The sequence below is a fragment of the Nicotiana tabacum genome, chromosome 19, assembly GCF_000715075.1.
Source record: "Nicotiana tabacum cultivar K326 chromosome 19, ASM71507v2, whole genome shotgun sequence".
Taxonomy (NCBI): Eukaryota; Viridiplantae; Streptophyta; class Magnoliopsida; order Solanales; family Solanaceae; genus Nicotiana; species Nicotiana tabacum.
The window spans coordinates 19,807,202-19,820,960 of NC_134098.1; positions in this window are offsets into that span (position 1 = coordinate 19,807,202).

The following is a 13,759-nucleotide window of genomic DNA, read 5'->3' on the forward strand; positions in this document are numbered from 1 at the left end:
ATAAGAATGTAGAATTATTACCAATTTTGTAATGCGGCAACCAAAAAATCTGTAAAAAAATTCTGCCAGAAAGAATACAAGGATGATTGGGATAAAGACATATTATTGTGCACTTATATCGAGTGCTGTGAGGAATATGAACATGCATGTAAAAGGAATTACCATGTAAGATGAAAGAAACAAAATATAAAGAGTGAAATAACTACAAATAATAAGTAAAAAGAATGATTTCAACGACTTTATTAGGTAAAAGAAACTGAATGAAGCAGCAATCAATATCTTGGAAAAAAAACCAAAGCACCAATTTTAGGGGGCTCTTGAAGAAGAACGTGGGGGAAAACAAAAAACCAAAATATTAATTTGATAGAGATATTGAAGGAGAACGTGGCTTTAAAAGGGGAAGAAGAGCAAAAATCCATGAAATTTATTTCTTGGGAGCAACTGAAGGAGTACGTTTATGGGTGTAACTAAAGGAGAATAAGAATGGACTCAAACCTAATTGTACTTTTTAACTGATTTAATAACGCAGTTTCCTACCTACTTTTAGCATTTTAGTATTTAGTATAATAATATGAATTAAGTGATAAAGTCTTTTAGCTTTCAAACTAATTAATTGACAAAATATGTTCCTTCTAAATTAACTGAATGAAAGAGTCTAGTCGTCAAATCCATAAAGAAAGGTTTCAATTTACGTTAAACCTAGGAGGTGAATTGGGCTAAATTACATATTTAATTAGGAATTAGTTGCACATGTTTAGGGAGAATGAAGTGAATGTGGAGCGTTAAAATAGGACTTATGAGTTTCTTATTCACCTATTTTTTTTAATTAGGATTACATTCAATACAGTAAATAACTTAAATGCTCATGAACGTGATTAGCTAGGCAATGGATATTTGAAAACCGACTAAACCGACCGTATCGATTTTTAGGTTTCTTTTAAAGAAACCGTACGTTTTTATATAAATCTATAACCGTACCGATAATTAGGGTAAGTTTTTTATTTTATAAAAATAAACCGAAAAAATATCGAACCGTACAGAATAAATTTTACATATGGAATATTTATATAGTAAGTTTAAAACTAATAAAGCACTTAAATTTTCATTGGGCCTTGGAATTATGAAAAGTGTTACAAGCCAACAAGTAATTAAACTCAAAATACTAATTCCTAAAACATATTATGCTACTTATACTTAAATTAAGTTATTTCAAGTATCTTTATTAGCAAAACATAAAGTATTCTAGCGATTATGAGTAGCAAACTATAATGTATTGAATATGTTTCCTTTCATATAATTTAGATTTATCTTTTTATTTAATATAGACTTTATTCTTGAGCCTTAGCTTGGTTAATATCTTTCCACTCGTGTGATTTATATTTTCTTTGCTTTTACTTGGTTTCTTTTACGTCGTTGTCGAATAGTTGATGGATCTATACTCTAGCCATATTTTATGTTTTTTTTAATTCATCACCCTTTAAATAGTAAAAATGTCTAGAAAGTTTTGCTAAGTCCTATAAAAGAACATATGTTATTGCATTCTACTTCTACTGGTGAATTTTACATGACATTTAAAAAAATATCGAAAAATTAACCGAACCGTACAAATACCGAAGTGTAATCGACATGATTGGGACGGTTTCGAAAAGTCTAATTTTGGTTATACATAATAGAATAACCGAAAAATTGGTATGGTACAAATTTTATAAAATAACCGGCGTAACCGAACCATTGACAACCCTATGATTAACCTTCATGTAATTATAATATTACCATTTCACATTTATTATATTAGATGTTTAATATTTTATTACATTTTACTTAAAATGAATTTACAACAGGGGCAAAATCGTAATCCAACTTTGAAGGAATAAGCTTCCCACTTTTAGTATAATATGATATGATATGATATGATTTGCTGTGCCTTCACTTTCTTTTATTCAACAATATGTATTTGGTTATTCAAATTGTTGAAATATACCATGTTATATGTTATATTTTCTTTTTCTTTTTTTATTTGAATATTACATATATTTGCGACTATTTTGTTAGAAACGAGATCACTTGAATTAAGCAAAGTCTGTCTTAACGGCCAATAGATCTTTAATCTGCTTCATGTATATTATGCAATTTCAATTAAATCAGCATTCATGTCTCAGTTCATGGTAAAACAATATTCTTGGTTGTTCACAATTTGATTATCATCATCTATTCTTTCTAACTTTATATGTGTAATTAAGGAAGAATCAAATTGGTGTATTATTCCATGGAGTGATACATATATATACATGTACATAGGATCCTAACTATGGAAAGAATTAAAAGAAAAATTCTATAAATCTGCTATAAAATTCCAATATTTATTCTACCTATGTATAGTACAAGCAATCTGTCTACATTCATTCTCTATGTATGGTACAAGCAATCTGTCTACATTCATTCTTTATGACTACATTCATTCTTCAACACTCCCTCTCAAGCTGGAGCATACATATTGATCATGCCCACCTTGTTGTAAAGATAACTAACTCGAGTTCCATTTAACGCCTTTGTGAACAAGTCAACCAATTGTTCTCTTGTCCTCACGTAACTGGTGAAAATCAAGTTTTCTTGAATCTTCTCATTAATAAAGTGACAGTCAACTTTAATATGTTTTGCTCTTTCATGATACATCGGATTTGAGGCGATATGAAGGTCGGCTTGATTATCACACAGAAGTTTTGCTGGTGTAGTATGATTTATCCCATTTCCAGTGAGAAGGTAATGTATCCACATAATCTCACACGCAGTTTTTGCCATAGCCCTATACTCAGATTCTTCACTGGATTGACATACAGTATTTTATTTCTTACTTCTTCATGATTCTAGGTTTTCACCCACAAAGACACAATAGCCGGTAGTATACCTTCTATCAATCATGGATCCAGCCCAATCTGCATATGCAAAACAATCAATGCGAGAATGACCGTGATTGCTGTATAATATGTCAAGTCCAGGGGCTCCTTTTAAGTAACATAGAATCTGTTCCAGTGCTGCCCAATGTTTGATCGTAGGAGCGGACATAAACTGGCTAACAACACTTATAGCAAAAGCAATATTGTCACGACCCAAAATCCAACTAGTTGTGATGGAACCTAATCCAACCCGCTAGGTAAGCCAATTAATAACTATCCAATTCCAATGATATTTAATAAGACAATTAAGTAAAGAAATTATCTGAATCTTATACATTTCTCAAGAACTGGTAGTACAAATCATGAATTTCTAAGAATAGAGTTTACAGAAATGAAGTAAATACATCATCTGTTTGAAAAGTACATAAAAAGAGTTTCATAGATCTAAGGCTACCATGAACAAGAGGCAGCTACAACCGGAACGCAGGTACATCTTCAATTCCGGCTCCCGTCGATCCCAGCAACGTCAGCAGTCAATATCTGCACGCAAGGTGCAGAAGTGTAGTATGAGTACAACCGACCCCATGTACTCAGTAAGTAACAAACCTAACCTTAGCTTGAAAGTAGTGATGAGCTAACACGAAGGTCGGGTCCAACACCAATATTCCACAACAGTTCATAACAACATAATACAAGTAATAAAAGAGGTATTTCAAAAATAAAATGCACAGTTCGTTCACAGTTCCAGAAAAATAGGCATTTCTTATCTGAGTGAAAACCCAAATCTTTTACCGAAAATACCAAAATACGAGTAAGTTTGAAAACTGTGATTTTTCCCAAAATTCCTTTCAATAATAAGTAAGATGTTTTATTTTCAGATAGTATGAGGAAACTACATCTCTATGCCAACATGTCAAGATACATGTAAAATCATAAATGTCACCAAAATCGGGTAGCAGAAGGAAATGCATCTCTATGCATGTATCTCAAGTATGCATGTCAAATGCAATGCATCTCAATGATGAGCTCATCTACTCACACTCTCAGAGTACTCAATCTCACTATCTCGGATTCCCTCTCACTATGCTCAATGCTCAGAACACTCAATCACTCAGCACTATACAATACCTGCTGTGATGTGCAGCCCGATCCACATATGACCATAAGGCCCGTTGCGGCGTACAATCCGATCCACATATATATAGTCGACTGCGCTCACCGGGGGTGTGCAGACTCCGGATAACTCACGTGTTGTACGGACAACTCACGTGCTATAGTATCAATATCTGGATCAGCACGGACAACTCACGTGCTGCACGGACAACTCATGTGCTATAGTATCAATATCTGGATTTGCACGGACAACTCACGTGCTGCATGCATAATTCACGTGCTATAGTATCAATATCCTCACAAACAGGCCCCCGGCCTCACTCAGTCATCAATCTCTCCAGTCTCACTCACAGGCTCACAATATCATGAAACTAGCCCGACAACAATGATATGATGTATCAATAAATAACAACTGAGACTGAGATATGATATGAATGCATGAATATGACTGAGTACGAAATATCAATGAAATCAGTAAAATGATAGCAAGAAACGACCACTATGGGTCCTAGCAGTATCGTCATAAAGCCTAAACATGATATCTAACATGATTGACAGCTCAATTACTTTATCACAATGTGAAAACACGGACATCAACAAAGTAGGACCACTATACAGTGCCATAGAAGTAATAGAGTCCCAATTCACATGGTGCACGCTAGCATGTGCGTTACCTCAATACCGATCACATAACACGTATTACAGGGTTTCATACCCTCAGCACTAAGTTTAGAAGAGTTACTTACCTCAAACAAACTAATACCAATGTCGAGCAAGACAAGCGATGCTCCAAAGATGCCATCACGCGCGTTCTGACCTCCGAACAGCTCGAAACTAACCAAAAACGACTCAAATACATCAAACAATGCTAAAGGAACCAATCCCGATCGAAAAGGATCAAATCTTGAATCAAAAGCCCAAAATCGTCAAAAATTCCAACCTAAGCCCGCACCTCGAAACCCGACAAAATTTACAAAATCCAACAACACATTCAATTATGAGTCCAACCATACTAGTTTCACTCAAATCCGACTCCAATTCGATGTTCAAAATTCAAAAATTCACATTATGAAACTTTAGGTCAAAACCCCCAATTTTCTCTTTAAAATTCACAATCCAATTACCAAAAACGAAGATAGATTAATGAAATATAACCAAAACCGAATAGATCAAACTTACCTCAATTCATATGGTGAAAATTGCTTCAAGAATCGCCTCAATCCGAGCTTCATAGCTCCTAAAATGAAGAAAGAACCAAAACCTTCGATAATATAGCTTCTGCCCAGCGATTCCGCATTTGTGGACAATTTGTCGCATCTGCGACCACCACTTTTGCGGTAAAACTTCGCTTCTGCGAAAACAGCCTGACCCAGCAATCCCTCGCACTTGTGGACTTTAAGTCGCTTCTGCGATCGTGCGTATGCGCACTTGAACCGCATCTGTGGTTGCGCAGGTACGTCCAAGCCCCCGTACCTACGAACCTCATGCCCAGCTCCCCTTCACGTTTCTGCGAATCCTCTATCCCTTCTGCGACCATCGCACATGCGCAAACCAGCCGCAGGTGCGATCACACCAGAACCAGCAGCTTAGCAAAAATCCAAAAACGCAATGAAATGATCCAAACCTCATCCGAAACTCACCCGAGCCCCTCGAAACCCCGTCCTAATATGCCAACAAGTTCCATAACACAATACGGACCTACGCGAGGCCTCGAAACACACATAACAACATCAAAACAACGAATCACACCTCAACTCGAAATCAATAAACTTTTAAACTGCAAACTTCCACAACCGATGTCAAAACCTATCAAATTACATCCGATTGACCTCAAATTTTGCACACAAGTCACATTCGACATTATGAACCTACTCCAACTTCCGGAATCAGAATCCGATCCCGATATCAAAAAGTCCACTTCCGGTCAAACTTTCCAAAATTTTAACTTTCGCCATTTCGAGCCAAATTCAACCACGGACCTCCAAATCACAATCTGGACGCGCTCCTAAGACCAAAATCACCTAATGGAGCTAACGGAACCATTAAAATTCTAATCCGAGGTCAAATACTAAGAAGTTAAACTTGGTCAACTCTTTCAAACTTGGTGAATTAAGGCCTCTTTGATTGTTTTAGGGACGGAGAGGAGTCTAAAGAGGCAATCAAAGAACTAGATGCAAGAGATAAGTGGTCATAAGAAACAAAATTAGCAATAAAATATGCCGATTTGCATCGACGTGTACCTTTGCGAAGGGCAATAGGAAGGTCAAGATATTCTGAAGGAGCAGGCAGAGGAGCAACTTATGTAGGACATGTATTATTGGTCTTTCATCTCCTAGAATACACTTGAATAATTGGCGGCCTTGTTAGTGCAGATTGAGCAGTTTCAGAAGGCACAATGGCCGTGTGATGCTCAATAGAAGAACTAGGAGATGTGGTAGAAACATCATCCGATTGTTCGGTCAAAGCATTGGTGACATGATAGACTAACCAATTATCTTTCTCCCCTTGACTTGTAGAAATAAGAGGTGCATAGAAAAATGGTGTAGTCTCCAAGAATGCCACGTCAATTGACACTAGATATTTGCCATGATCAGTAGAGTAACAACGATATCCCTTCAGAAGTCGAGAATATCACAAGAAAACATACTTTAAGGCCTTGGGATCCAATTTGGTAACTGATGAACGAACATCTCAAATATAACGCGTGCTTCCAAACACCTTCGGTTCTACAATAAATAATGGCTTGTTCGGGAAGAGAACACTGTAAGGTATACCACAACTTAGCACGGTAGATGGTATACGATTAATCAAGAAACAAGTTGTAGAGACTGCACCTGCCAAAACTGTTTAGGGACCTTCGTCTAGCATAAAAGTGCTTGAGCTGTCTTAAGTAGATGCCTATTCTTCCGTTCAACAATTCCATTTTGAGAAGGTGTGTCAATAAAAGATGACTGGAGAATAATTCCCTTGTTGTATCATGTAAGACTGAAATGATTTTGAAATATACTCTTTAGCATTATCACTCCTTAGTGTGCATACAATAGTATGAAATTGAGTCTTAATTTCAGCACAAAAAGGAAAAAAAGTGAGAAAACACTTCAGATCATTTTTTCATAAAATAAATCCAAGTTATCTAAGAAAAATCATCCACAAAAGTAACAAAATACTTAAACCCAAATTCGGCCACAACTGGACATGGTCCCATACATCAGAATGGACTAACTCAAAAGCAGACTCCGCTCATTTATTAACTCTAGGATCTAACGAGCTACGAAGATGTTTTGTAAACTGACATGAATCACACTCCAATGAAGAAATACTATGGAACTGAGGATAAAGCTTCTTCAAAATAGGCAGAGAAGGATGTTCTAACTAACAATGTGCTTTAAATGGAGACATGACACTAGATCAAGCAATAGACCGAGGCACTCGTTTATCAAGGATATAAAGATCATCAGATATACGTCCTTTACCAATAATATACTTTGTCACAAGATCCTAAAACAAACAATGATCAGGGAAGCATAAGGCACAATAATTTAGATCTTTGGTAAGTCTATTCACAGAGTTTAAATTAAAGGAAAACTTTGGTATACTTAATATAGATAACAAGGTAATAGAAGGGGTTGGTTTACTGTCCTAGATCCCATAGTATTGTAGGTTGACCCATCAACTATGGTTAAAAAAGATGGTGATTTGTGGGGATGAAAGCTGGCAAAGGTACTAGGATTATCTGTCATGTGATTTGTGGAATCAGAATCAATCACCCATTTATTTGAGGAAACTATAAGACATGATTTACCTGATTCATCAGCAGCGACTAAAGTGGATTCCTTTAGTGATTCCTGAAATTGAGAAAATTTAGCAAATTCCTCAACTGAGATAAGAACTACATTCTATCAAAAGATAGGCTAGGAGCAGCTACAAAATTAGCCTTTGCTCAAGTGCCGTTTTGATTACGACTCTGCAATTTCTTTGACAGTTACACTTCCAGTGGCCTGGCTCATGACAATAGTGACACACATTTTTATCAGATTTCGCAATTTTACTTCTTCCTCCCTTGAAATCGGATCTTCTTCCTGGATCATTTCCTCATCCTTTAGCTACAAGGATATTCTATTGAACGGATGCCATATTCTCTGTGCTTAGTACCCTACTAAAGACATCCTTAAGATATGTAATCTCAGAACTAGAGAGGATTTGAGATTTTGCTGTTTCAAATTCAGAAGGGAGACCAGCTAAAAAACTCATTATGGCCATCAGTTCTCTCTGAGTTTGTTGAACCTTAATATCAGTATTGAATGGAAGAAACATATTCAATTCCTCAAAGGTGTTCTTAAAATCTATGAAATAAGCAGTGAGAGTCTTATTCCCCTTTTCAACACGATAAACTTGTTGCACACACCATAAATCCGGCACATATTCCCTTATAAAAACTCCAAATAGTCCATAAATTCTTTGACAAACTCACAATAAGTAGTCAAACCAACAACTTCACTATTAATAGAATTTCTAATTTGTAAAGATAACCGTTCATCATATCTCGTTCATATTTTTTCAGTTCCATCAGTAGGGGGTATTGAACTATATGGTCATCTTTCTCAATACTATACAAATAAACCCTAATAATCTTACTCCATTCTAAATAATCAGAACCATTTAATTTATGTTAAGTAATTTTGGACATAGTAGGAACAATATCAGACATGGTAGTCTTGTTATCACCCATCTTTAAGCAAACAAATTCTCTCAATGGCAAAAGAGTAATTAAAGAGACCAAACTAAAGTTTCTGACAAAAACGAAAATGACTCAACAGAAATGTAATAGCAACCCAACAAATACAAATTCACAAAACAAGCAATCAGATGCAAATATATTGTCCCACGACTACTTCAGAATCCCCAAAATAACCTAAATAGTAGAAAAACTTAAACTTGATCAACATTGGTTGTAATACAACCTGACCCGAGTCTGTTCTTCATGAAAATAAGGATCTGTTATCAAAGGACAAACACCAATTGACTGAAACTATAAAGCTGATCTTAGAGAACAAAGTTGGACAGAGAATGGACCACACACCCACCTCCACGTGTCTGCCGGAAAGTTTTGGTCAATTCCGGCAAGACAGACTCAACTTCAACGAAGCCACAGATGTGGCTCTGACCATGTAATTAACAAGGTATGGAAGAATCAAATTGGTGTGTTATTCCATGAAGTATTACATATATATACATGCACATAGGATCCTAACTATGGAAATAATTAAAAGAAAAATCCTAAAAATATGCTATCAAATATTTATATTTTTTTCTACATATGTATAGTACAAGCAATTTGTCTACATTCATTCTCTATGTATTGTACAAGTATTCTATCTACATTCATTCTTTACGACTATATTCATGTCTACATTCATTCTTTATGGCTATTCATTCTTTAACAATATGTTTTATTATTTTCAAAATTGACACTATTAGTTTTATTTCGAGCATTATAAATGTATCACGACTAGCTCAACTTTTCATTTAAAAAGAACAAAGTTGTGCTTGGCTACATGAACAAATGGTCACTCCCAAAGAATGAAGCAATGGGACTTGCAATTTCTTTCATTGCTGTTCACAGACTAATTAACCATCTCTTCTCTCCACTTTATGACACTACCCAAATCTCACCTTAGTCGTGATGACACCTAACTCAACCCGTTAGACAAACTATAATGACCCAACTCTTCTTTCGATTATTTATGTTCTGTAGTATGGTTTGGCACTTCCCATAGGTTCATACTATATTTTTGGACTTGTCTATATGATTGGTTTTAGTCGCGAGAAGCTTGGAGGCGTTTCGACATTATTGCATGAAATTAGAACTTTAGGATATCCTTAAGTTAAATTGAGTCGTAGATTTGAGTTACATTGTAGCACTTTGCTTCGTTTTCTGAGCGATTTGATATGTCGAGAAAAGATACTTGGACTTGTTGGGGTGGTATCGAGGGGTCCCCGGGGGATCAAGTGAGGTTTGAGGGTGTTTGGGAAAGGTTTTACATGAAAAACTAGCAAACGTGCACTAGAGTAAGCATGTCATTTTGCTTGGCCCGGGGCCGCAGTATATTTTTTATGCACGCTTAGTCATTTGTATAAATAGCCTTATATAACAATTCGATAATTCATAATGAGTTCTACCTTTCTGTTTCGTGATTGAAGATCTTGAATAGTTTCATTTGATGATTTATGACTTTTGTGCATGGTTCATTTGGATTTCCGAAAAGTTAAGATGTGTTTTGATAAAGAAATTTTGATTTTGAGCTTTAATATTGTTAGAGTTGACTACGGTTAACATTCTTGATAAACGAAATTGAATAGGTGTTTTGACAATTTTGGTAGGTTCATATAATAATTTTGGACTTATACGTATATTTGGTTGGGGTCCCGGGTGACCCGAGGCCGTTTCAACGCTTATAAATTCTTGAGTTTTGATGCTTGATTCTTGAGTTTAGATGTTATTTTGATGTTTTGAACTTGCGAGCGAGTTCCTATAGGGTTATTATACTTGTTGGATATTCGGATTGGGGCCCGAGGGGCTTGAGAGACTTTCATATTAGTTTCGGGCTATTTTGGCAAGTATTGTTTTTGTTTGTGTTGTTGTCGTCGCAATTGTGAAAGGAGTATCACAAATGTGAGTCTCACATTTACGAATACTAGCTTGCATTTGCAATATTGGGAAGAGCTCAGGTGGGTTTGCAATTGCGATACACTATCCATAAATGCGAGGTCTGTATTTGAGAATGCTAGCACACATTAGCGAAGGAGCTCAGCCTAGGAGGAGGTTCGCATTTGCTGTCACGACCCCAATCTCCCTCCGTAGGATGTCGTGATGGAACATAGTCTCTAAGACTAGGTAAGCCTAACATACATGAAGAAATAACAGAAATAATGAAAGAACATCAATCTAAACCAACCAGCTATCATAAAATAATTCCATAACACAGCTGACAATAACTCCCAAAATATGGTGAGACTGAGTCATAAGCTCTACACGAGTATACTAAAGTATCCCTAATACATCACTATCTGTATAAAGAGTATGCAAGAGAAAACAAGGACAGAGGGTGACTCTGAAGCCTGCGAACGCCGACAAGTATACCTTGAAGTCTCTGATCCGAATGCTCGACTCACTGGTGCCTAGCCTAGTATGGGGTACCTGGATCTATACAAAATGATCTGCAGAAGCGTAGCATGAGTACACCATAACGGTACCCAGTAAGTATCAAGCCTAACCTCGGTAGGATAGTGATGAGGTCAGGTTAAGACACCTACTGGAATAAATAAAGAAGCTGAATAGGTAAGATACAATATAATAATGGAAATAAGGGAATGATACAATGAAGAAATACAACAAGAATAGCTACACTGAAATTAAGGCAATAAAGGCATAACGAGAGGAACACATAATAAGAATACCAAGGAAACGATGTAGACAAAACAAAAGTGATGTAAATGAAAGATAACAACAAGAACCACTACCGAGGTACCGCCTCGTATCTCATTTCACAATCACAATCACAATCTTTTCTTATATCACTGCGGGTGCCTTACATTTAGTTTTAAAATTATTTTTTCCGAAATAGCTACCCGTATTTTAGCCCACTTTATCACACCGCGTGGCTTCAAGTAGTTCCCCTACTAGCAACACGCGTATCAAGCCCACTTTATCTCATCGCATGCTTATCAACCCCTATTCTTCTACCACCACATGTGTATCAATATTACATCATATCACAACTCGCACCTCAAGTGCCCAATACTAACACTTGCCAAAAGAATGAACGATAATAATATTTTCATAATAAATAGCCTATGACTCAACCACAATGTGTACATATAAATGACCCAGCCGGTCATTTCGGGAGTTATAGCCCTGTTTCCCCCATTTCTGCTTCCTTTATGCTTTTAAGCTATATTATGATACACTGGATTAATTGGTTCGAGTTCGGAGTGATTTCGGAGTGGAATGAGACACTTAGTCTCTAAAGTAGAAGCTTAAGTTGGAAAAAGTCAACCAGATATTGACTTATATGTAAACGACCTCGGATTTGAATTCTGATGGTTCCATTAGTTTCGTTAGGTGATTTTGGACTTAGGAGCGCGTCCAAAATGTGATTTGGAGGTCTGGGGTGGAATTAGGCTTGAATTGGCGAAAGTTGGAAATTTGGCAATTTCGGTCGGCAGTGAAAAATTTGATATCGGGGTCAGAATGGAATTTCGAAAGTTGGAGTAGGTTCGTAGTGTCATTTGTGATGTGCGTGCAAAATTTGAGGTCATTCGGATGTGGTTTGGTTGGTTTCGGCATCGGTTGTGGAATTCGTAAGTTTAGAGGTTCTTAGGCTTGAATCCGAAGATAATTTTGTATTTTGATGTTGTTTTGAGTGATTCGAAGGTTCGACTAAGTTTGTATGGTATTTTAGGATTGGTTGGTATGTTTGGTTGAGGTCCCGGGGGCCTCGGGTGTGTTTCGGGGTGAGTTTTGAGCGAGTACGGGCATTTCCGGAACTCAGGTATGGTTCTGGTGCTTGGAATTTCGCGGACCGCACTTGGAAATTCTGCAGATCCACTGGTCCGTCTTCGGAAGCCTATATCTTTTGATCTACAAAGAATTTTGAGATGATTTAAAAATGAAAGTTGTAGCTCTTCGTGTCTAGTTTTCATAAAGGTAAAGAAGTCATCATTTGGACATCTGTTAAGAATGTTATGTCCAAAATACTAAAGCCTGGCAGTGCAGTCCGAAGAATTTCGCGGACCGCACCAAAATTTCGCAGACCGCGAAGTGGGAGATCAGAGGTGCACTATATAAACATGGTTTAGGGTATTATTTCACATTTTGGACCTAGGGAGCTCGGTTTGTGGCGATATTTCGTGGGTTTTTCAAGAAATTCATCGGGGTTAGTGATTCTAACCCGAATTTGGTTAAAATATATGAATATCAATGATTTCATCATCTTATTAGTATTTTGAGGTGGAAATTTGGGAAAAATTTTAGAAACTTCATAAAATGAATTTTTGGGATTTGAATGTTGATTCGAAGTCGGATTTGAGCGAAACTAGTATGGTTGGACTCGTGAGTGAATGGGCTTTCTAGTTTTGTAAATTTTGTCGGATTTCGAAATGTGGGCCCGGGGGCCGGGTTTGAGCCGATTTCGGGATTTTGGTCTAATTTGATAGTTTTTCTTGTGGAATTCATTCTATTAGCGTATATTGATGATATTGTACTGATTGTGAATAGATTCGGAGCATTTGGAGGCCAAGTCGAGAGGCAAGAGCATCGCGGGGTAGAGCTCTGACCGGTTTGAGGTAAGTAACGATCGTAAATCTAGTCCTGAGGGTATGAAACCCCAGATTTTGTATCATTCTACTGTTTTGAGGTGACGAACATGCTAGGTAACAGGCGTGTGGGCGTGCACTGTTGGGGATTGTGACTTGGTCCGTCCCGTAGCAACTGTAAAGTTGCATATTTTGTTGAAACTATATGATACTTATATGTTTTAGAAAGAGTTTCTGTAAATTGGGCTGAATGCCATGTTTTGGGCCTTGTGCCAGTGCTGTGTGGACCCTTAGGGGCCTTTTCTTACTATCCTCTCACTTTTTTTGATTGAAAATCTATACTCAGTCATGGTTATACCTGTTTACTGTATAACTCAGTTTTTATTACTCGGTTTTGATGCATAAATGTTGTTTTGGGTTGAATACCCTATTTTCAC